The following is a 22500-nucleotide window of genomic DNA, read 5'->3' as shown; positions in this document are numbered from 1 at the left end:
TTACTACCTGTATATCGACACTAAAGTTTTTTCAGACTCCTTGCCTTTTCCGTCTGTCAGTCAGCCGACTCCCCACTGTGCGGCTTTGCACTCAAATGCAAACTTGAACTCACTGTATGTTTATATTAATACGTCAGTCTATGCACATCATATAAGATTTATTCAATGGGGTATATGCCACAGACTTTCGTAAGTCACACACCTACGCTGTTTCCGGTTACTGTTGCATCATATAGGCCCTTCCCAATAGTAGAACTGAGACACGCTGAACACGCAATGGGGTACAAGTTAGGGATGCAACGGTTCTTGTTCTTAGACCGGACCATTCGGTTCCCCCTGCATGGGACAATACGCACTAATGGACCGCAACAAATTTTGTAATGATGCTTTACACGCCACTGTGTGTGCGCGTGCCTGTCCAGTGTCCACAAGCGGAGACAACCTGCTGCAGAAAAGAGCTAGTGTCCAATCACTCGTGCGGTTCCGCCCACTCACCCCCTCACAAAGAACATAGTGGCAAAAACAAAATGGTAAGCGCCGAGCAGCGGAGTTGACACAAAAGTTTAAAGAAGCCGTGTGGAATAATTTCGGCTTCGTTATCGAATAAAACGACGGGGGAGTGAAAAGAGAAATTTTACTGTCTGTAAACGTTGCTTGAAACCCACCATACGTTAACCCATTTTGACCGGGAGAGGGAAAGCGCACCCGTCACCCTGCACTGCCCCGACCAACCCTCGGTCCCCCAGCTGATGAAAAGCATCAAAACACACACATGTGAAGGCGACGTGGGCCTCGGTGCATCGCTCGGAACTCCACTCAAACGCTTGTGGCCGACACAGACCTGCGGAAGCCATGAAACAAATGACGGTGACAGACGGTGCGCTGAGCCGTCAACCGACTGGCTCGAAGCACCCAGCGCAGCCCACAACTCCCGCGAATCCGCGCCGGCCATGGACACCCGAACAAGACTCCGGGAAATGCCACGCCATTCCCGCGTCGTGCACTCCAATGCACCCCATCCACCAAGAAACCGAGAACTAAACAAAACAAATGACACAAACGCACTCCCGGCCCCAAAGGCAGAAAATAATGCGCTCCTGGCCAAAATGGGTTAAAGCAAACACGAGCAACATTAACAAGCATCTCCAGCGATTCATTTCCAGGATTTTTTGTATATTATTATCATCATTATTATTATTATTATTATTATTTTGTTTACATATTTTATACCATATAGTGTTAAAACTGTCATTGCACAATGCATTTTTTTCTGACAAGCAAAATAAAGAGAATTCTTTGGGGAAAAAAAGTTCTCTTTACGCACATATCACGTACCGAAACCGAGGCCCAAAAACCGAGGTACGGACCGTACCATGGCCTACCAGTACCATTGCACCCCTAGTACAGGTAGTCCTCTAGTTATGAACATCCGACTTACGAACATTCGCAGATACAAACAAGGGCTGACTGATGTCCATAAAAGCCATATTTTGCTCCCAAGTTAATATTTTTAAATGCACAGTGCAGACCACATCATGCATTACGGTACAGTATGTACTATAGTTTTCCTCTCTCCTGCAACCCTGCTGAGCAGCACCGCGCCATTTGCACAATTCCTCCCTGTCAGGCGATGCACGGCACAAGAGTCACAGCGCACACACTCTTCATGGCAGCACACTGTGAATACATTTCGGAGGCTCTCCTGGAGGATATTCATGAGAAGCAGCCCTCAGTCGTCTTAATTATTGGCGTAGTAGCAAAACAAACAATATCTCTTCAGCTTCGAAATCACTTGAATCTGACTCGGCAGTCACCATCTTGACTCATAATATGCGCCAATCACATTCATGTGCACTTCACGGACAGTGGGAAAACATACTTTCCTGAGAACGTTGCAGCAGCTTCACATGAGCTCAACTCAATAACTCCTCCACCTTCAGTAAGCATATTTATTTTGTTTTTATGGCAGTGTACTGTGTAAAAAAAAAAAAATTAAATTTACAGTGAGAAAAAGTGGTCAGGTAATGGATAGATAATGGATACATAATTTTGTATTCCGATTGTCACTGGATTCGACTCGCCTGGATTTTACCTGTAATATCGCGCTGGTATGCCTCTGGATTGCCACCTGTCTATCGTCACGCAGAGCCATGCTGACTGTCAAGACCATAATTTACTGGCTTGCAGGCAGTTTATCACTCTCCAACTCATACGATACATTCCATCAATACACCGCCATTTAGCTTTGAAACGCCGGCATTTCGGGTTCTCTGCTGCTCCACTTCCCCCGTTTGTGTTCGGCATTCCTTGCACACCAGCTCCGTCGCTGCTACATTCACAGAGGATCTCGCCGTAAATCAATTCCCAATGACTCATCTCATTACCTCAACGTGGTCTACTACTCCCCGTCACATCCGCCATCCTCGGCGGACTAGCAATCACCGTCACCTGGCTATCTTAGCCAAAGCGGCAAATCCTCCTACCTGCAAAACCTCCACCACAGTCATATTTGGCCTAGTCAACATCAGCTCCCTTTCCACCAAGGGGCATTTCATCAGAGATGTACTTGCCGACCACAATTTGGATTTTCTATCAGTTACGGAAAATTTGCAGCTCCCGAACGACTTCGTCACACTTAATGACTCTACTCCAGCTGGTTTTGTTTACGCTCCTCAACCACGGGCTAGTGGTCGGGGTGGAGGTGTCACTCTGTTCCACCGTGCCAGCTGAAAAGTTGTCTCAACTACTGGCCCCGTATTCTCCTCATTTGAATATTGTACCTCGTTACTTCCCCGCCAATCTCCTACCGCTCTAGTAACTTCTTACCGCCCACCAAAATAAAACAAGGATTTTATCAATGAGACCTCCTCACTCACCTCTCGCCCAAAACGTAGTCATCCTAGGCGATTTTAACATCCACATGGACAATAGCACTGATCAACTTTCAAAAGACAAACATTCTGTCTAGATAGTTTCGGTCTACAACAACATATACACTTACCAACACATATAAGGGTCATATTCTGGACTTACTCTGTTGCTCTGTCTTCACTCCCTCTGATTGCACATCACATTATCATCCTTACACTGACTATTTTCTTATCACCTTCAATGTTCAACTCTCTTTGTCCAAACTGACCCTTACCGGAACCCTTTCATTCCGCAACATCAAGGACATCAACATTGACACCTCCTCTGCCAACATCACCAGCCTTCCTCCAACAACTGCCAACAGCTCCCTAGATGACCTTGTTTCCCACTGCAATACTCATCTTCATTCATTCCTGAATTTTCATGCACCTCTGAAAATCACATCAGTTTTTTTTACCCATTCTGCTCCCTGCTTGCTTCACACCAGTTCTCTGCCATCTCAAATCTCAAGGAAGACAACTGGAACATCTTTACGTACAAACTGTACTTCCTATTCACAAAGAAATGCACAAAAAGCTAAGTGTTTACGAGGACAATATCGCCTCAGCCAAATCTGCCTATTACTCTGGACTGATTCAAACACATCATAACAGTTACAAATATCTCTTTTCTCTCCTCTCTAATATCACCAAACGCCCTGACTCCATCCCCCCACACATGCACTCCACCGACACCTGTAATTCAATCATGTCATTTTTCATTTCTAAAATCAGTAATATTCATCCACATCTGACTACATGTCCGGTTTCAGCTGATCTCACCGCCAGACTTCTCACCCTCGCAATCCTGTTCTCAAACTTAACTCTTCCATTCATCCACTCCATTTCTAAGCTTATTTTCAACTAACAATGCCCTATATAATATCTTCTACAATATTACCGGTGTATTTTTCTGGGTCATAAAAAAAATATTGTGAAATTAACGTGATGATGTAATGCGTAACATTATACGTCTTCGTGTCCATTTGGACGTACGTATGTCGTTCGCACTTGCATAAAAACAATGTTGTAGCGTGTGAGGCAGTTCTGTCGCGTCCTCGGCAAAGTAGGAGTGAGCTACCTTCATCGTGTGGAGGCGGTGGTTGGAGAAGCAGTCGCTTATTGTTAGGCCAAGATAAACAGTCAGTGGTGTTTATTTTACCGTAAACGGTAACTCGTCATCTAGTTGTCGGCCGCTAAGCTAACGTGCTATCGACGAGAATGCGTGTGCGTTGCTGTCGCGCAGCTGCGTAAACATGCACAAACTTCATATCGGCTAGTAATGTCTACAAGCAATCACTGCATTTGCTCGCTATTCTGATCATTGACTAATCAGAGACATTCGCGGCAAAATAACGCTCGCAGGAGGGTTGCCGATTATGGCAAAATAACCACTGCCTAAACAATCACAGGGGAAAAACATTTTTCAACAATACTGTACAAAGCTTGACGATACAAACTGGCTGCTACAGTGATATCCCCCTCCCCTACAACACGAGGATCAACCACACAGGAGAAAATGATGGTCTGTCTTGACTCAATTTGCCACTGATTTCTGAATGTTTGTGGTTTCTTTGTATTTGCAAATGTGCTTTATGTGCTATAAGCTGTTATGTTACAATTAGACATCACAGGGTAAACACCACTTGGTCTGTTTTTATTTCCATTTCATTCCATTACGGTTACTATATTTGCACTTTGTTTACATTTCAATTGTGGAAAAAAAGGTGGCTTAAATATTGTGCTGCAATAAAAGTGCTATTATTCCGAAGCACCAATCACAAATCTATTGTTCAGAAATTATTACAATATCGTCAAAAATATCGTCACCGCAAATTTCTTTGAAATATCGTGATATACTTTTTAGGCCGTATCACCCACCCCTATTCTCAACTCTAAACCCACAACCTGTCATCTTGATCCACTTCCCACAACACTTGTTAAATCCTGCCTCTCCTCAGTTGCCCCTTTCATCACTAATTTTATTCATTCTTCCCTGCTTACCGGTATTGATGCCCGCTCTCTCAAAAATGCTTCTATTACACCATTACAGCGCTCCCTTGTTTCTTGCGGGTGTTACGTTGCAAAAACTACACGCGACAATGGAAATCTGTGTTAATTTGATTTTTTTCCGTAAATTATAAATATTTTTTCATTTATTATATATGTTTTTTCGTTTGGGTATGATTTTTAGTTTATTATGAATGCTTTTTCATTCATCATATATGTTCTTTTTTTCATTTACAGTAATTTCTTTAAGTAAATTATTTTTTTACTTACTCATACAGCACAGTATATATTTTTCCGTTTATTCTAAATGTTTTTTCATTCATACTTTATTTTTTCAATTTATACTTTTTAAGGCCAACACCTCACGACACTATACATGCACTTTTCTTGATAGGCGTTAACATTTTCTCACATACTGTATCTCTTTAAATACTGTAAGCCTATACATTCTGTGTTCAAACCTTTGTAGATTTTAAAATAATAACAATAAAATAGAATTAAACTAATATCCAAAACATTTCTTTGAGAAACAAAAATATAACGGCGATCCATTTGTAAAGTTTCCCTAATTTAACTCTTTGACTGTCAAAAACGTTTAATAACGTTTAGTAAAATCCAAATGAGGGCTGCCAAAAACGTTAAAAGACGTTAACTATGTTTTTGTTTTTTGGGGAAACAGGTGGAGAAAGTATCAAGCAGATCGAGTTAGTATAATGACTATTTTTGGGCACTAGATGGCAGCGATGACTCTCTTTGGACAAGATCGGGTAGGCGTCAGTAGAAGACGTGAAGCGGAGCTAGAGTGTTGAGGGAAGAATGGCTGAAGAAGCGAAAATGGCGACCAGTTGCAAGCAGCTCACACTTGAGCATTTTTTTCAAAGACGAAAAGCATCGACCAATGCTTTTTTTTTTTTCTCCAGGAGAGCTCAGTATTGTTCATTCGATTTGACATCATCATTGCTCTCCTTTTTTTTTAAAAAAAACAAACAAATAAATTAAAAAAATTTAATAAATGTTTTTTTTCTTTTTTTTTAAAAAAAAAAAATATACATATATATATACATATACACACATATATATATATATATATTTTTTTTTTTATGTGGGTGAGTATGTGTATGTGCGTGTGTGTGTGCATGCGTGCGTGCGTGCGAGCGTGTGTGTATTCATCAGTTCACCTAAAGCCCATTAAAAAAAAATCCCATACTAATAATATAATATAATAATAAATTGCCAAATGCAGAAACATCAATGTAAGTTATCACGATGTAGTGGCTCTCGCTAACAGACAGAATTAAGTAACCAGAATTAGGTTAAAAAATTCTATATACGTAGACCATGTTTCTATAAATTTTGATATTTGGTTTTTATTTGAGGCAGATATTTTTTCCATTAAAATGTGATTTATGAGGAGGTTAGACCATTGGTCGATATTCAGAGTTTGTTTATTTTTCCAGTTAACAAGAATTGTTTTTTTAGCGATAGTAAGGGCTACAAGTGTAGATTGAAATTGTTTATGTGGTAAGTCAGTTGTTGTTAGGTCACCTAGCAAACACAAGTTTGGAGATAAAGGTATCCTACAGTCCAAAATAGCGGAAAGTTTTTCTAAGACTTTAGTCCAGAAATACATAACCGGAGTACATAACCATAAAGCATGAACATAAGTGTCTGTAGTGTTTTGTAAACATTGGAGACAAATGTCGGAGTCTGAGAGTCCCATTTTCTTAATCATATATTGAGTAATGTATGTTCTGTCAATAATTTTATATTGGATAAGTTGTAAATTTGTGTGTTTTGTCATTTTAAATGCGTTTTCACAAACTTGAATCCAAAAGTCAGGTTCTGGTGCTATAGACAAGTCTGTCTCCCATTTCGAGATGGGTAAAGACATTTTATCAGTATATGAAAGTAACTTATATATTTTTGAAAGTTTTTTTGTTGTTGTCGGAGAAAGCTTGTTAATATCTTTAGCTAAAACAGGCGGTTGGAGCGTACCCCGAAGTGTTGGAATTTTTTTCTTTATCATATTTTTAACTTGTAGATAATGTAAAAAATTTCCATTTTTTATATTGTATTTTTGGAGCAAGGATGTATATGATATAAACATATTATCTGAGAAGAGATAGTGGAGATGTGTAATTCCTTTCTGCTCCCACACAGCTAAATGAAATGGTTGGTTGTTAAGTTGAAAGTCGGGGTTATGCCATAGGGGAGAAAGTCCACAGGGCTACACTTGGGCTTTTGTCAATTCTAGGGCCTTCCACCAGGCAGTCACGGTGGCGGAAATCATTGGGTTTTTAAAACAATTATGACGCTTAATCGATGTTGTAATAAAGAGTAGATCTCGAAGTCTGAGGTTATTACAATCCTTCTGTTCTAGTTCCAACCAACAGTTAGTGTCTCTGTTGGGTTGTGCCCATAGAACGATATATTGTAGCTGGTTAGCTATATAGTAGTACATAAAATTTGGTGCCTCTAGACCACCTTTGGATTTACTTTTCTGAAGAGTAGATAGACTAATCTTTGCTTTTTTTTTATTCCAGTAAAATTTTGTTACGGCTGAGTCCAACAACTGGAACCATTTAGCCGTAGGTTTAAATGGAATCATTGAGAAAAAATAGTTTATTTTGGGTAAAACTTTCATTTTAATGGTGGCTATTCGTCCTATTAGAGAAATAGGAAGATTATTCCAGCGCTCCAAGTCACTATAAATGTTATCCAGAAGTGGAGAAAAGTTTAAATGAATTAAATCAGTTAATTTAGGTGAGATTTTTATGCCTGAGTATTTTAAATTACCTATAGGAAATGAGTAGTGTGGGTCCTGGCTTGCAGGGTTCCATGAATTTTCTGTAATAGGTAGAAGTGTTGTTTTTGTCCACTTAATAGAACAATCTGATAACTGTGAGAATTTAGTTATTAAATTAAATACTTCCCCTAGCGAAGTAGCCGGCTTTTCTAAATAAAGTAAGATGTCATCGGCATATAGATTAATTTTATGTTCTGTTACCCCAGAGTGAATTCCTTGAATCCTTCTTTCCTGGCGTATGGCTAATGCAAGTGGCTCAATAAATATTGCAAATAATAAAGGGGATAGTGGGCATTCCTGTCTTGTGCCTCTCTGTAAAGTAAAGCTCTGAGATATAATCCCATTAGTAGTAACTGTAGCTTTTGGAGAATCATATAATACTGATACCCAGTGGATAAATGATTTCCCAAAGCCAAATTTATTTAAAACAGCAAAGAGGAAGGACCAGTTAACTTTGTCGAAAGCTTTTTCTGCATCCAATGATATAATAACTGCCTTTTTATCATGCCGCTGTGACATGCTAATAAGGTTAAAGAGTCTCCTAATATTATTAGTAGAGTGCCGATCTTTAATAAAGCCTGTTTGGTCGCTATGAATAATTGTCGAGATTACTGTTTCTAGTCTAGATGTGAAAGCCTTAGTGATAATTTTAATATCAGTGTTAATTAGTGAAATCGGACGGTAACTTGATGGAAGGGTGGGGTCTTTTTCTGGCTTTATTAAAAGTTTAATTGCTGCTGTATTCATGTGTGGGCGTATGTAACCCTTAGTTTTAATTTCTGTTACTACTATTAAGAATAGTGGAGCAAGCATTAACCAGAAGTGCTTAAAAATATAGCCGGACCAGGTGCTTTGCCATTAGGCATACTATCTAGAGCACTGTACAACTCGTTTATAGTAAGTGGCGCATCTAACATGTCTTTATATTCAGTAGTTAACTGAGGTATATTTAAGCTACTGAGGAATGCCTCAATATGCTCAGGGTTAGGGTTGTTAGTTTCTAAGTATAGGTTACGATAATAGTTATAAAAAATGTGATTAATTTCTTCTGGTGATTGTGTGCATTCACCAGTTGTCCCTTTAATAGCCGTTATAAGAGACTTTTTCCCGATTGCGTTGAAGTTGGTTTGCAAGAAATTTACCTGATTTGTTATTATATTCAAAGTTGTTATATCTCAATTGTTGTATTATAAATTCTGTCTTTTTAGTTAGCATATCGTCTAACTGTATTTTTGTATTTTGTAAGTCAGTCCATATTTGGTCATTTGGGTTTATTGCGTACTCATCCGTCAGTTGTTTAATTTTATCTTCCAAGTCTTTTTCTGATTTTTGATCCTGTTTCTTTTTATAAGATGAATATGATATAATTTTACCTCTAATTACTGCTTTCCCAGTTTCCCAGAGAAGAGATGGCGATAGGTCTGGAGAGTCATTTATTTCCAAAAAGTCTGCCCATTCTTTTCTTATAATTTTGTCAAACTCTGCGTCGTTTAGCAGTGAGATGTTAAACCGCCATGTCGGTGGTGGTTTAAAGGTATAATCAACTTGTAGGGAAAGGGAGACTGGTGCATGGTCGCTAATAATAATAGGATGTATTTTTGTAACAGTTTTATCAGCAATAGAGTTATTTGTAAGAAAATAATCAATTCTTGAAAAAGACCGGTGCACAGCGGAAAAGAAGGTAAATTCCTTATTTGGGTTTTTAAGTCTCCAGCTGTCGACGAGGCCAAAGTCATCCATATATTCCCCTATTACTTTAGTAGATTGTAATCGTCTACATGTTGTATTATTAGAACGGTCAATTAATGGATTTAAGACTGTGTTAAAGTCTCCTCCAATAATAATAGTAGAGTTCGCTGCTAAATCAAACAGCTGAGAGAAAAATTCATGGAAAAAGGCCGGATCATCATTATTAGGGGCATATAAATTACCAAGTGTATATATTTTATTAAATATAGTCACCTGAATAATAATGTATCGGCCCTCTGGGTCTGTCCAATCGACCAATGCTAAAGAGCACATTGATGACGACGATGATGATGATGGTGAAGCGTTGACGCGGCGGCTATGATCACGTCGTAAAGCCTCATCGGCTAGCGATGCTAACGCCGGAAAACACGGTGCACAACAGAGCACTTCTGCACAGGCGGACGTTCAGTCGGACGATGAAGAGTACCCCGAGTCCAATGCATATTCATCGGAGGAGTGGGTAGAGTCTGATCACGGAGAAGACACTGGAGTGGATAAGATTGATCAGAACATCTCTTACCACCCGGTATAGGAACTGAAGGACATGAGGAAGCCAGACGTAACACCAGGTCACCGTATCATGATCCTGAGAGTAGACTTGATGGCAACATGGCCAAACACACACTGCAGTATATACCTGCTACTCCCCGGAAAAAAAGGCCGGCAAAAAAGTGTAGGGTCTGCACGCGAAGGGGCAATCGCAGTGAAACTTATCTGTTGTGCAGATCCTGCTGCGTTCCCCTTGCACGCAGGGGAGTGTTACATAAAAAGAAAAACTGTACTTGAAACATCCACACAATTGTAAATAGTACCACAGTTGCACACATTTGTAAATAGTTTGCCAAATTGTTTTATCAAATTGTTACACTGTTGAATGTAAATAAACGTATTTTGCTATCAAAAAACTATTTTTCATTGTTGGTGGTAGTGTTTTACAGAAGTAAAGCACTGTTTAGGTGTTTGTGGCATCATTCATGGGAAAAAAAGGTGTCAAATTCACTAGAGTGCATGAAATAATATTGTTTCACAAAAAGTTTGATTTCTCCGTATTTTGGACCAAAATAGCATTTGGGTGAAACTAACATACCTGTCAACTTGTACGTTTTATACGTATTTTATACGTTTTTTTACCATTTCAAATCATGTACGCCGTACACCGACTTTTGTACGGGGAAAAAAAATGCGCTGACATGCGCATGCGTAGATATACATAGAGTAAATATCGTGGAAGCAAGCATGGAGGAGCCACCTAGTAAGAAACGAAGAACTCAAGGATCGGGTCGACACCAGAAAGAATGGGAGTTACTTCAAGGTGAATATGCTGGCTGGATTAAAGCATCGTTAAGAGGCACTCAATTCTCATTCTGTGTCCCTTGCAATAAAGACGTGAAAGTTGCTGCGAGTGGATTTTACGATCTGAAGAGCCACTTTAAAACTGCCGGACACGTGGAGAATGTGAAAAAAACCAATTCACATGTCCCATTAACCAAGCACTTCGTCTCTACCGCAAATCCTGCAGCATCCCACAAAACGACAAATGCGGAAATTCTCTTCTGCCATTTTCTTGCTGAGCACAACATTGCTTTCACAGCTGCGGACCACTTCTCGGATTTGGTGAAAGTTATGTTTCCGGATTCACAGACAGCTAAGGTAATTTATTATTATTATTATTAGTATAATTCATATCTACAATGAATCAGCATTTATGGCACCGTGTCAAAAATTTAAATTTTATATTTTAATATTATATTTTTGCAGGAGTTTGCATGTCGGAGGACCAAGGCTACGATGATTGTTAAGGAGAGCCTTGCACGTGGCTACACCCAAGACGTCATTCAGTACTGCAGAACTCACCCATTTACCCTCATGATTGATGAAAGCAATGATCGTACTACCAAAAAGCGACTTGTTGTGTTAGCTCACTTCTTTGATGGGGAGAACACAAATACCAGACTCCTCGATTTACCAGAGTTGGCATCAGGCACAGCAGCATCAATCTTTGCCGTTATTGACAACATTTTACAAGAAAATGACATTCCATGGAGTAAGGTTGTGGGATTTGCAAGCGACAATTGCAACACCATGGTTGGAAAGAAAAACTCTGTCTTGTCTAGGATAAAAGAAAAAAATGGGGCTGTTTTTAGTGTTGGATGCATTTGTCATCTTGGCAATCTGTGTGTCAAAGATGGACTGAAGACATTGCCAGTAAACATAGATGACTTGCTGGTGGATATATTTTATTTTTTTAAAAATAGTTCCAAACGAATTGAGGATTTTAAAGAGTTTCAGGACTTTACAAATTCCGAGCAAGAAAAAATCCTAAAGCATTGTCCGACACGATGGTTGTCTCTGCAAAAAGAGGTTGAAAGAACATTGTCTCAGTACGAAGCACTCAAAAGCTACTTCGCTAGCCATGCGGATGTTGAAAGGGCAGGTAAAGTGAAAAGCATCCATGATCGACTTCAAGACCCTGTTACTCTCCTCACACTCCACTTCCTCAGCTTCATCCTGCCTCAAATAAATCAATTCAATATTGTGTTCCAAACAGAGGCATGTATGATTGGAGATTTGCTACCAGAAATGGAAAGACTCTTAAAGAAACTCTTGGTGAAATTTGTGCAAATGGAACATGTCAAATCTGCTGATAGCCTGCTGGCAGTTGATTATACAAACAGATGCCTGCAGCATGAAGATAGCAGGCTTGCTGTTGGCTTGGGCACCAGGGCCCTCTTCCAAGACACCAATGAGGAGGATGAAATCAGGCAAAGCATCACACCAGCCATGCAAGCAACTTTTTTTTCCTCTGTTCGCTCCTTCTACGAGGCTGTTGTAACTAAAATGATACAAAAATTTCCATTTGAGAATACAATACTGAGTGACTTGGTGGTGTTGGACCCAAGAAAGAGAGAGATGTTGGATTACACAAGTATTGTTAAGCTTGCAAACAGGTTTACACCAGACTTTGATCAGGAACAATTAAAAGATGAATGGGAAGACTATCAACTAATACCTGATGATCTTCTCCCTCAGAAAAGTCAGGATGGACAACCAATTCGTCCAGAGACATTTTGGCCTCATGTGTTCAAAATGAAAACTGGTTTGGGGCTGGATCGCTTTCCACTGATGAGAAAGATGTATCTAATTTTACTCAGCCTTCCTCACAGTAATGCTGATAGCGAGCGGGTTTTCAGCCATGTGAGGAAAATTCACACAGAGTACAGAAAGACAATGGGAACAGACACTCTTACTTCTTTATTACAGATGAAATTGAACTGTGACAAGTGTTGCTCACAAGTGAGACCCTCATTAGAGCAGATAAAGTCTGCTAAATCATGCACATTGGCTTACAATAGGAAGCACTGAAGGCACAGTTTATTGCATTGTAAACTTTTTAAATTGAATAAAAGACTTTGTATGCAAATTACCTTTGTTATTTCTATTACACTGTCTGGTTACCGCGAGTAAACATGCGTCGTACGGTGTTTGTAAGGTTTTTTTGGGGTTTGTAAGGGGAATCATAATCATTTATAAGGGCAGTTATCGGCAGAGGTTGACAGGTATGAACTAAGCATTTTTTATTGTTGATTACTGAAAAACGGAATAAGGTAGAAAAAAACTTTCAATCTTTCATTTAGTAGTATGTGTGTTTCCATAGTCCAAACAGCATTTTCTGTGGACCTTGAAAGATCAGTCAAAATGCTTAAATCAGCTGGCACCCACAGCATCCCTTTTCTGAAAACGGTTGGCAGTCAAAGAGTTAAATAAAAATAAAAATAGTAATAAAAAAAAACGCACACAAGAAAACAGCTGTTATAAATGACACTCTTAATTTTAATGATGATGATAAAAGGCTGAGAAATCCATTTTCCAGGCTCGGAGCGCTTTACTGCCTGGTGGCCGGCGCCTGCCTGTGTGGGTCTATTTATCTAGCGGTCTCGGCACGACAAGCTGGTCGGCAGTCGATCCGCAGCGCATATGCAGCTGGTTTAAAATGAACAAACTGGAAATGAAAAAAAAAAATCGGCAGAGCGGATCCGCAATGCACACGCATGCGGTGTAATCTAGGGGTGAGCCATGGGGCGGTGGAGGACGCACCCTGGAGCGTTCCTGGGCATGAAATTAGGGAAACTGTCGGGCCTCTATCTCCAGGTCGCGAACACAACGGGCAAGGTCGTAAGGCGACAGGCCATACACCGTTGGAAAGGTTTTGTCGAGACGAATCCGCGGATGCCTGTATGTCCCCGGTAGGACGTAGGGCTGGGGAGATATGGCCGGCCAAAAACCTCCAGGACACCGAGGATTTTCCAAAAGTTGTCCCGCCGGCGATGGTTCTCATCCCGGGTAAAAATCCGGCATTTGTCGATCCTTTATCTCCGGGCTGCCCAAAGACCTTCAGGACACCAAGTATTTTCAAACGGACACAACTGGTTCAGGACGGACAATTTTAATGATGAATATACGAGGCAGGACACGTAAACCCATTTTGACCGGGACCGCATTGCCACGGTGCCCCGAAACTCAACTTGAGCAGTGAACCATGGGGGGGCGGGTGGTGGACGCATGACGCGCTGAGCAGTCAACGGGAACGACTGCATGGTTTTGGGCGGACAATTAATTTTAATTATTGCTTTGCGGATGACTCCCAGCTCTATTTCTCCTGCAAACCTAGCATCTCACTCCCTCGCCCTTCCCTTACTGCTTGTTTATCCGAAATCAACTCTTGGTTCACCCACAACTTCATGAAGCTCAACAGTGACAAAACAGAGGTTCTTCTGGTTGGAACAAAATCTACATTATCCAAAGCTGACAGTTTCTCCATCCCTGTTGATCACTCCCTAGTTTCCCCCATCCCCTCAGGTTAAGAGTCTGGGTGTCATCCTCGACAGCACTTTATCATTCCATAAACATATCAATAACATCACTCCTACACAAATCCCTACATAAATTCCAATTGGTCCAGAAGTCAGTTGCACGTCTCATTACAAGAACCCCTTCCTTCCATCACATCAAACCTGTTCTCCAGCAACTCCACTGGTTACCGGTTAAATTCCGCATGCAATTTAAGATGCTCCTCATTACCTTCAAAGCCATTCACAACCTCGCTCCTCCATACCTTGTCTGACCTCCTCCCACATTACCACTCCAGTTCGCACCCTCAGATCCTCCTCTTCGATTCATCTGACTGTTCCACCTGTCCGCCTCAGTACTATGCGGAGCAGGGCCTTCAGCCGCTCTGCTCCTCAGCTTTGGAACTCTCTGCCCCCTGATCTCTGCAATTCACCTTCCTTGACCATTTTCAAATCCAAACTAAAAACCCACCGCTCCAAGATTGCCTACACACCTTAAACTACACTGCTTCTTTATTTTTAGCTTTTTTATTTTGATTCTATCTAATCTGTAGAATTTTAGTTTTAAATTTAGTTTTTAACTGTTGTACAGGGTCCTTGAGGATCTTGAAAGGTGCTTTTAAGTGAAATGAATTATTTTAAGTGAAATTAATTAAGATAGGAGGCAGGACACGTAAACCCATTTTGACCGCGGGGCTGCCCCCGAAACTCCACTCAAGTGCTGTGACCAGTGCGGTGCGCTGAGCCGTCTGATGGCGGCGATGGACGGCGTGTGCATACAATGTAAAAAAATAAAAATAAATAAAAAAACATTTAAAAAAAGCACGCTGTAAAAAAATCCGCGAAACAGCGAGGCCGCGAAAGATGAAACGAGGGACAGTGTGTACTAAAAAAAAAACTGGCCTAGATCCAACCAACTTCAATAACCTTCGACCCATTTCACCCTTCCATTAATTTCCAAAATTCTTGAAAAGTCTGTTGCCACCCAACATCAGAACCATCTCATCTCAAATAACATCTATGAGCATTTTTAATCTGGTGTCCCTCCATTCCACAGTACTGAAACAGCTCATCAAAATCACCAACAACATCCTCATAGCTTCTGACTCTGGTCTACTCTCGGATGTTTTTTAACTATGTGATAGTATGCTGGTTGTCTTGACAAAATGGATTATTTGGAAGAACAGTTCAAGAGAAACAATTTAACCTTTGAAGGAATTCCAGAGTCACCAGGAGAGTCATGGACTGAGAATGAGGGAAATGTTATGAAAGTGATAACTGAAAACCTAAAAATTCATACAACAGTTGATATAGAAAGGGAACATCGCACAGGAAAATTTAGTGAAGACAGACAAGGAAGACCAAGGCCGGGGGTAGTGAAGCGGCAAAGATTTAAGGATAAATCAGTTATTCGACAAAAAGCTAAGAATCTTAAGGGAGCAAAAAAATTCATAAATGAGGACTATACAGATTCTGTTAAAAAGGAAAAGAAAAGAGCTGATGCCTGAACTGATAGCTGCAAGAGAGAGGGGAGAAATTGCATACTTACGACATGACAAGTTGTACACTAAAACTCAGTAAAGGCAAATAATCCACAAAAAGCATGAGAAATATATAATATCCAGGGCATTATGAATATTTTATGAAGGGTAAAAATATTGTTATTGAAAAAATTTCAGACATATCTAATGATTTTAATGAGTATGTTGTTAATGTTGGCAGTAATTTGGCAAAAGAAATCCCTGAGCCAAGAAACAAACATGAAATAGGCTTAATGTTGTTAATGATACAGAAGTATTAAATGTTAAAATATTAAAAAGTAAAAAGTCCACTGACTGCTTCAACATTGATTTGACATTAGTAAAAAGTATTAAAGAATATGTTGTGCAACCTTTCACATATATATGTAATTTGTTGTTTAAGCCGTTATATTTTAATCAAAAATGAAAATAGCAAAAGTTGTTCCTATTCATAAAAATGGAGAAAGACATATATTCACTAATTATAGACCAATATCACTGCTGCCACAGTTCTAAACAATTCTAAAAAAATATACTTTCATATACACTGGACAATTTTATTGAAAAACATAAGCTTTTAAGTGAAAATCAATATGGGTTTAGAGAAAAACGGAGCACCTCAATGGCAGTCATGGAGCTCGTAGAAGCAATATCTACTAATATAGATTAAAAAAATTACTGTTGGAATTTTTATAGACTTAAAAAAGCATTTGATACTATAGATCAGGGGTCCCCAACTAAACCGGCAAGAGGTCCAGTAACTCCATCAGCCTAGTAGACCAGGGTCCGAACATGCAACAACATTCAGACGATAATTCATTTTTATGTTCTTTTATTAAATTGCAAACGTGCTGTTACATTGACAATAATACAACTTGTTTAACTTACTCTCTTTCATTCATTTTAGTGCAAATATATTTGAATGTAAATCACAGTGTAACAAAAATGGGCATTAACTAACTCCTATTCTTATATTTGTATACTGCCTAGAAGTGCAATATGTGTGCTCTTGTACAAACATTAACATTGTGATTAAGTATTTCACTTAAAGTGCAACAGGTGACATTAATTGCTGGTGAGATGATGAAGCCCTGAGAAAGTTAACTAGTTTGGTGGTGTTCATAGCATCTCCATAGTGCTCTGACACTGATGAGCAGAGGACAACCATGTGGATAATGCAGTGATATGACAAGAGTTCTGGGTGGTCATGTTTCAGTCGAGTAACTCCACCCTTTTCTCGTCCCACCATGGATGGTGCCCCGTCAGTAGTGATAGAGACAACATTTTTTAGATTTATTTCCCTCTGTGTAAGCATTTCCTTTATGGCTAAATAGATGTCCTCTCCTCTTGTGTGTGTTTTCAAAGCTGTGATGCCTAAAATGTCCTCTACAAATGTTTTACTCTCTTCATGATAGAATCTGACATATACCAAAAGTTGTGCATTGTCACTCACGTCAGTTGATTCATCAGCAGCTAATGCGATGCATGGGGCACTTTGAATGGCGCTGTCGAGCTGGGACTGCACATCTTCGGATAGCAGCTCGGCTCTTCTTGTTGCAGTTGTGGATGATAGTGGAATCTGTCGGACCTTTTGTTTAAGCTGCTGTCCCTCTTGTCCCTCTTTTCCCTCCAATAGCGTTTCTGTCATCGCCTCCATACACTCTTTGAGCATTCGGGAGTCACTAAAAGGCTTTTTGTGCTTGCCCAAAATCCACTGCACACGTAGTGAACACTCGTATGCTCGTTGTTGTGCTCTTAGCGTCTGTGCAATTACCCGTGTTGCACGCTCATACTGTCCTTTCAGTTCATGTAATTTCTGTGCCCTCGTCGCTGATCCTGGCGGGTAATTTGCGTCGAAGGTTTTGTGTCTTGTCTCGTAATGCCGCTTGATATTGCCGCTTTTAACAAGAGCAACAGACTCGGTGCATATAAGACACACTGGCCTTGTAGCACTCGCTGCTGGCAAAATGAAAGCGTAAGCTTCAGTCCACTCATCTCTAGAGACTCGGTTTTCAGAGTCAACTTTTCTAACTTTAGACAGCGCCATAGTTCACCCACTTTCCCATAGTAAAGCCTGTCCCATGTAAATAAGAGCATACTGCCGGTCAAAGGACCCCGGTTCAATCATAGCTGCCCTCGCGCGCGCCTATTCAAAAATGGCTTTTGTTAAGAATTAACGTATCATCGTACTTTAAAACAAAAAATGCTTGGAGGTCCACATAAAATGTTCTCGGGGTCCGGGTCTGGACCCCGGTCCGACGGTTGGGGATCACTGCTATAGATCATTCTATACTAATGAATAAATTAGAAATATATGGCGTAAGAGGTTTGGCATATAAATGGATGAAAAGTTATTTGGATAATAGATATTAGTACTTCAGTTTAACAATATACAATCAAAACACTTGAAGATTACTTATGGAGTCCCCCAAGGGTCTGTGCTAGGCCCCAAATTATTTATATTGTATATAAATGATATCTGTATCTCAAAAATATTCAAAAGTGTCTTATTTGCAGATGACACAACTATCTACTGTTCAGGAGAGAACCTGAAGCAGCTTCTGACTACTGTGGAGAATGAACTGTATTTTTAGTGGCTTAAGTGGGAGCTACATTTCTCGTGTGGCGGTTGTTTGGTTACAAGAGGTCAGATATGATATGACAGAAGAAGTCACATATTGTTTGGCCAAGATACAATCCATCCATCCATCCATCTTCTACCGCTTAGTCCAGAGGTGGGCAATCTCGGTCCTCGAGGGCCGGAGTCCTGCAGGTTTTGTAGGTTTCTCACTTCCAACACAAGCTGATTCCAATCAACAGGATCGTTATCAGGCTTATGCAGAGCTTGCTGATGAGCTGATCATAGATCAGCTGTGTTGGAGAAGGGCAACACGCAAAACCTGCAGGACTGCGGCCCTCGATGCCCACCTCTGGCTTAGTCTGTCGGGTCGCGGGGGCAGCAGCTTTAGCAGTGAAGCCCAGACCTCCCTCTCCCCAGCCACTTCAGCCAGCTCCTCCGAAGGAATCCCAAGGCGTTCCCAGGCCAGCCGAGAGACGTAGTCTCTCCAGCGTGTGAGTCCAGGAGGCATCCGAACCAGATGCCCGAGCCACCTCAACTGGTTCCTCTCAACGCGGAGGAGTAGCGGCTCGACACTGAGTCCCTCCCGGATGACCGAGCTTCTCCCTGCGGAGAAAACTCTTTTCGGCCGCTTGTATCCAGGATCTTGTTCTTTTGGTCACGACCCACAGCTCGTGACCATAGGTGAGGGCAAGAACGTAGATCAACCGGTAAATCGACGGACCGATACAGCGTCCGCATCACTGCAGACGCTGCACCGATCCGCCTGTCGATTTCCCGCTCTAACCAACCATCACTCGTGAACAAGACCCCAAGATACTTGAAATCCTCCACTCGGGGCAGGATCTCATCCCCGACCCGGAGAGGGCACTCCACCCTTTTCCGACTGAGGACCATGGTCTCGGATTTGGAGGTGCTGATCTTTATCCCAACCGCTTCACACTCGGCTGCGAACCGCTCGAGTGAAGGCTGGAGATCACGGCTTAGAAGAAGCCAACAGCACCACATCATCTGCAAAAAGCAGAGATGCAATGTTGAGGCCACCAAACTGGACCCCCTCAACGCCTCGGCTACGCCTAGAAATTCTGTCCAATAAAGTTATGAACAGAATCTGTGACAAAGGGCAACCTTGGCGGAGTCCAACCCTCACAGGAAACAAATGCGAGTTACTGCCGGCAATGCGGACCAAACTCTGATATCAGTCGTACAGGGACCGAATAGACGGGCTATTCGGTCCCTGCACGACTGATGTCAGAGTGGGTGCCCGGTACCCCATACTCCCGAAGTACCCCCCACAGGACTCCCCGAGGGACACGGTCAAACGCCTTCTCCAAGTCCACAAAGCACATATGGACTGGTTGGGTGAACTCCCACGCACCCTCGAGGACCCTGCTGAGGGTGTAGAGCTGGTCCACTGTTCCACGGCCGGGAAGAAAATCACACTGCTCCTCCTGAATCCGAGATTCAACTTCACGACGGACCCTCCTCTCCAGCACCCCTGAATAGACCTTACCTGGGAGGCTGAGGAGTGTGATCCGTCTAAAGTTGGAACACACCCTCCGGTCCCCCTTCTTAAAAAGGGGGGACCACCACCCCGGTCTTTAAACTACATAATGTACACGTTACTTTCGCCGGAAATGCGTGGAATTTAGCCTGAGGGGCACAGGAGTGGAAGTGTGAGTATTGGAACAGGGCCTATATATGACGCAAAGAGTAACCGAAACAGCATAGGTGTGTAATTTACGGATGTCCGTGGCATATACCCAATTGGGCTTTTATTTAGGAGACTACTGATTTGACCAGTTGGAAAACAACTCCAAAAAATCCCACAGATCAAACAAAAATATAAAAAGTTTGAAAAAGGGATAATTCATGGGAAATGTCTCGATGTGACCAAAATGCCTGTTAACGGCCTCTAAAAGCGTGCAGTCTTCACTCTGCTTGTCACTTTAAAACTTGGATAGCTGGGATCACTTTAGCCCCTGTTGCTGTAGCTTTACTAATATCTTTGGTCATCTTAAGACGTGTACCATTGTCTTATTTACATTCCACAATTTCGAAATCTTTGCAGACCGCTGTTGCAGTGTGCTAAGGCGACAACTTTGGCGAATACATTGTGTCGTCTTTTGCATGTTGTAATCCTCGTCCAGCCATTGCGCCGTAATGCTGAGCATACTTACTGGACTGGCCTCAGATGTCAATATGTCCGTTGTTAAACTGATGTCCAGTCAACCAGTTTTTGCAAATTGCAACTACGGGGTAATTGTCCCAAATTGAGAAGAAAAAAAAGCCCACACTGGAGATGGACGCGCCATGTTTAACCTGCCTTTACTTGCGTCTAGCAGCACAGACTTGTTACGTGACTGTCTTAAAGTAAGAGTAGCCAATGTCTGTGTATTTGAGGTGCCTCCTCTATCTGTTCGTTTTTTTGTTATTGGACCAATGACTGTGATGGCATTTTTTGCCATTATCTGTCCGATAAGCATTGGTCCGATAATTATCGTGCTTCCCTAACAATTGTTCATACTATGCATTATAGGGTTCGGTGTAGGGCTGGGCGATTATGCCTAAAAATAAAATCTCCAATTTTTTAGCAAAAAATTCGATTTACGATTTTTTCCCGTTACATATACAGTATATTTATTTTTTTCTTTTATTATTATTATTTTTTACATAAACCAAGAACTTAAAAAGTTTTGCTTTAATTGTATAAGTTAACAAAAGTAACCATATTTCTTCCCTTGGAATCAATGTGAAAAACTTCTACCTAGAATCAAATACTTCTGGAAAGGTAAATCTATGTGTTAGTAAAGTAGAAAAGTAGTGACGCACCAAATATTCTGCCACCGAAGATTTTCGGCCGAAAATGGCAAAAATGTACATTTTCGGCATTCGGCCGAAATAAAAATCAAGCCGAAAGAATATGGCCGAAAGAGGATGGTGTGGTGAGGCAAACAAAAAAAAAACACACAAAAAACGCTGCAAGCAAGTGTCTGTTTGAATTAAACACCAAACACGGGAGTGAGTGTCCGCCTTGCTGCTCGCTGTTTGTGAGTAATGGCAGCTTCATTGTGCACACCGGAGAAGGAGAGGGTCACTTGGTAAACTACAGTATGTCAAAAAAAGAGAGCGCTGCCGAGTACTGCACCACAGGTGAGCCACTCTTTCTCCTTCAGCGCCTTTTTCACTTGCATTTTGGTGGCCGTGCTAAATACTTTAGCTAATGTTAGTACTATTGCTAGCGACAGTTTTAAACAAGTAAACATTTACCACTATCTCTGATTGACTACAGATCTGTACAGGACGCCGTGTATGACTTTGCAGTCCGTTCCCAAAGTCGATTGGCTGGTGCGAAGAAAAGTATTTATTTTTAAACGTTGGTGAATATGTGAATGTGCCGATTTCAAGTGCGCCACACCGTGTCCCGCTCCAAATAACCTACAAATGCGTCATACGCACGGCACCGCACGCATCCGTGCCCACCGGTGTGAACTACTGCACATTGACTATAAAGTGCAACTGCACCGCCAGAAAATGCTCCGTTGCTCACCCCACGTTTGGTTTGTACCATTCGCCAACTTGTCTCTGATGTCTGGTGTGGACGCATTTTTTATATTGTGCTTTGTTAAAATGCCCGTGTTAAATAGGCCTGAATATTTAATAATAATATCATAATTATAATAAATGCAATGATATTTTTTTTCAGCGTTTTGGTTTTCGGCCAAGCAGTTCTCATTATCGGTTTCGGACAAAAAAATTCATTTCGGTGCATCCCTATAGAAAAGTACAACTTTTTTGTCAACTTTGTTTTAAAAGCTACAGTGCTACTTGTGTCCCTCAATATGACACAAATAAACGTCACATTTTGGCTTTAATGTAGGAACAGAGATCTGAGCTTGTCATCCCCTCCAACTGGCTGCTGATTTTACAAGTACTGTTATGTAAATTGAGGTGGCTGTTTTGCCATGACTGGCAAATTTCCTTTTAGCATTATTTGATTGCCCAGTCCACGGAGTAAGAAAGTCTTGGCCTGCCGTAATTCTGATTCGCTTGACCAAGTCCACCCCCTTCTATAGGTCTC

General features: G+C 41.1%; 1 protein-coding gene across 3 annotated transcripts in view; it reads right to left on the bottom strand.

Annotated features, from left to right (window-relative positions):
• Positions 1-22500, bottom strand: part of LOC144040578 (uncharacterized) — a 50307-nt gene that overhangs the window by 2342 nt on the left and 25465 nt on the right. The window contains exon 1 of one of the 3 annotated variants that reach the window (XM_077554881.1): positions 1-4858. This exon is cut by the window's left edge and continues 30 nt beyond it. The exons of the other annotated variants lie outside the window; for them this stretch is intronic. The gene's annotated coding sequence lies outside the window, so the exon portion shown is untranslated. Of the gene's footprint in view, positions 4859-22500 lie in introns of those variants that run through there. 3 annotated transcript variants of the gene reach the window in all.

Source organism: Vanacampus margaritifer, chromosome 20, assembly GCF_051991255.1.
Source record: "Vanacampus margaritifer isolate UIUO_Vmar chromosome 20, RoL_Vmar_1.0, whole genome shotgun sequence".
In the NCBI taxonomy this organism is placed as follows: domain Eukaryota; kingdom Metazoa; phylum Chordata; class Actinopteri; order Syngnathiformes; family Syngnathidae; genus Vanacampus; species Vanacampus margaritifer.
The sequence above is the reverse complement of the archived record's forward strand: the minus strand, read 5'-3'. Positions and strand labels throughout refer to the sequence as shown.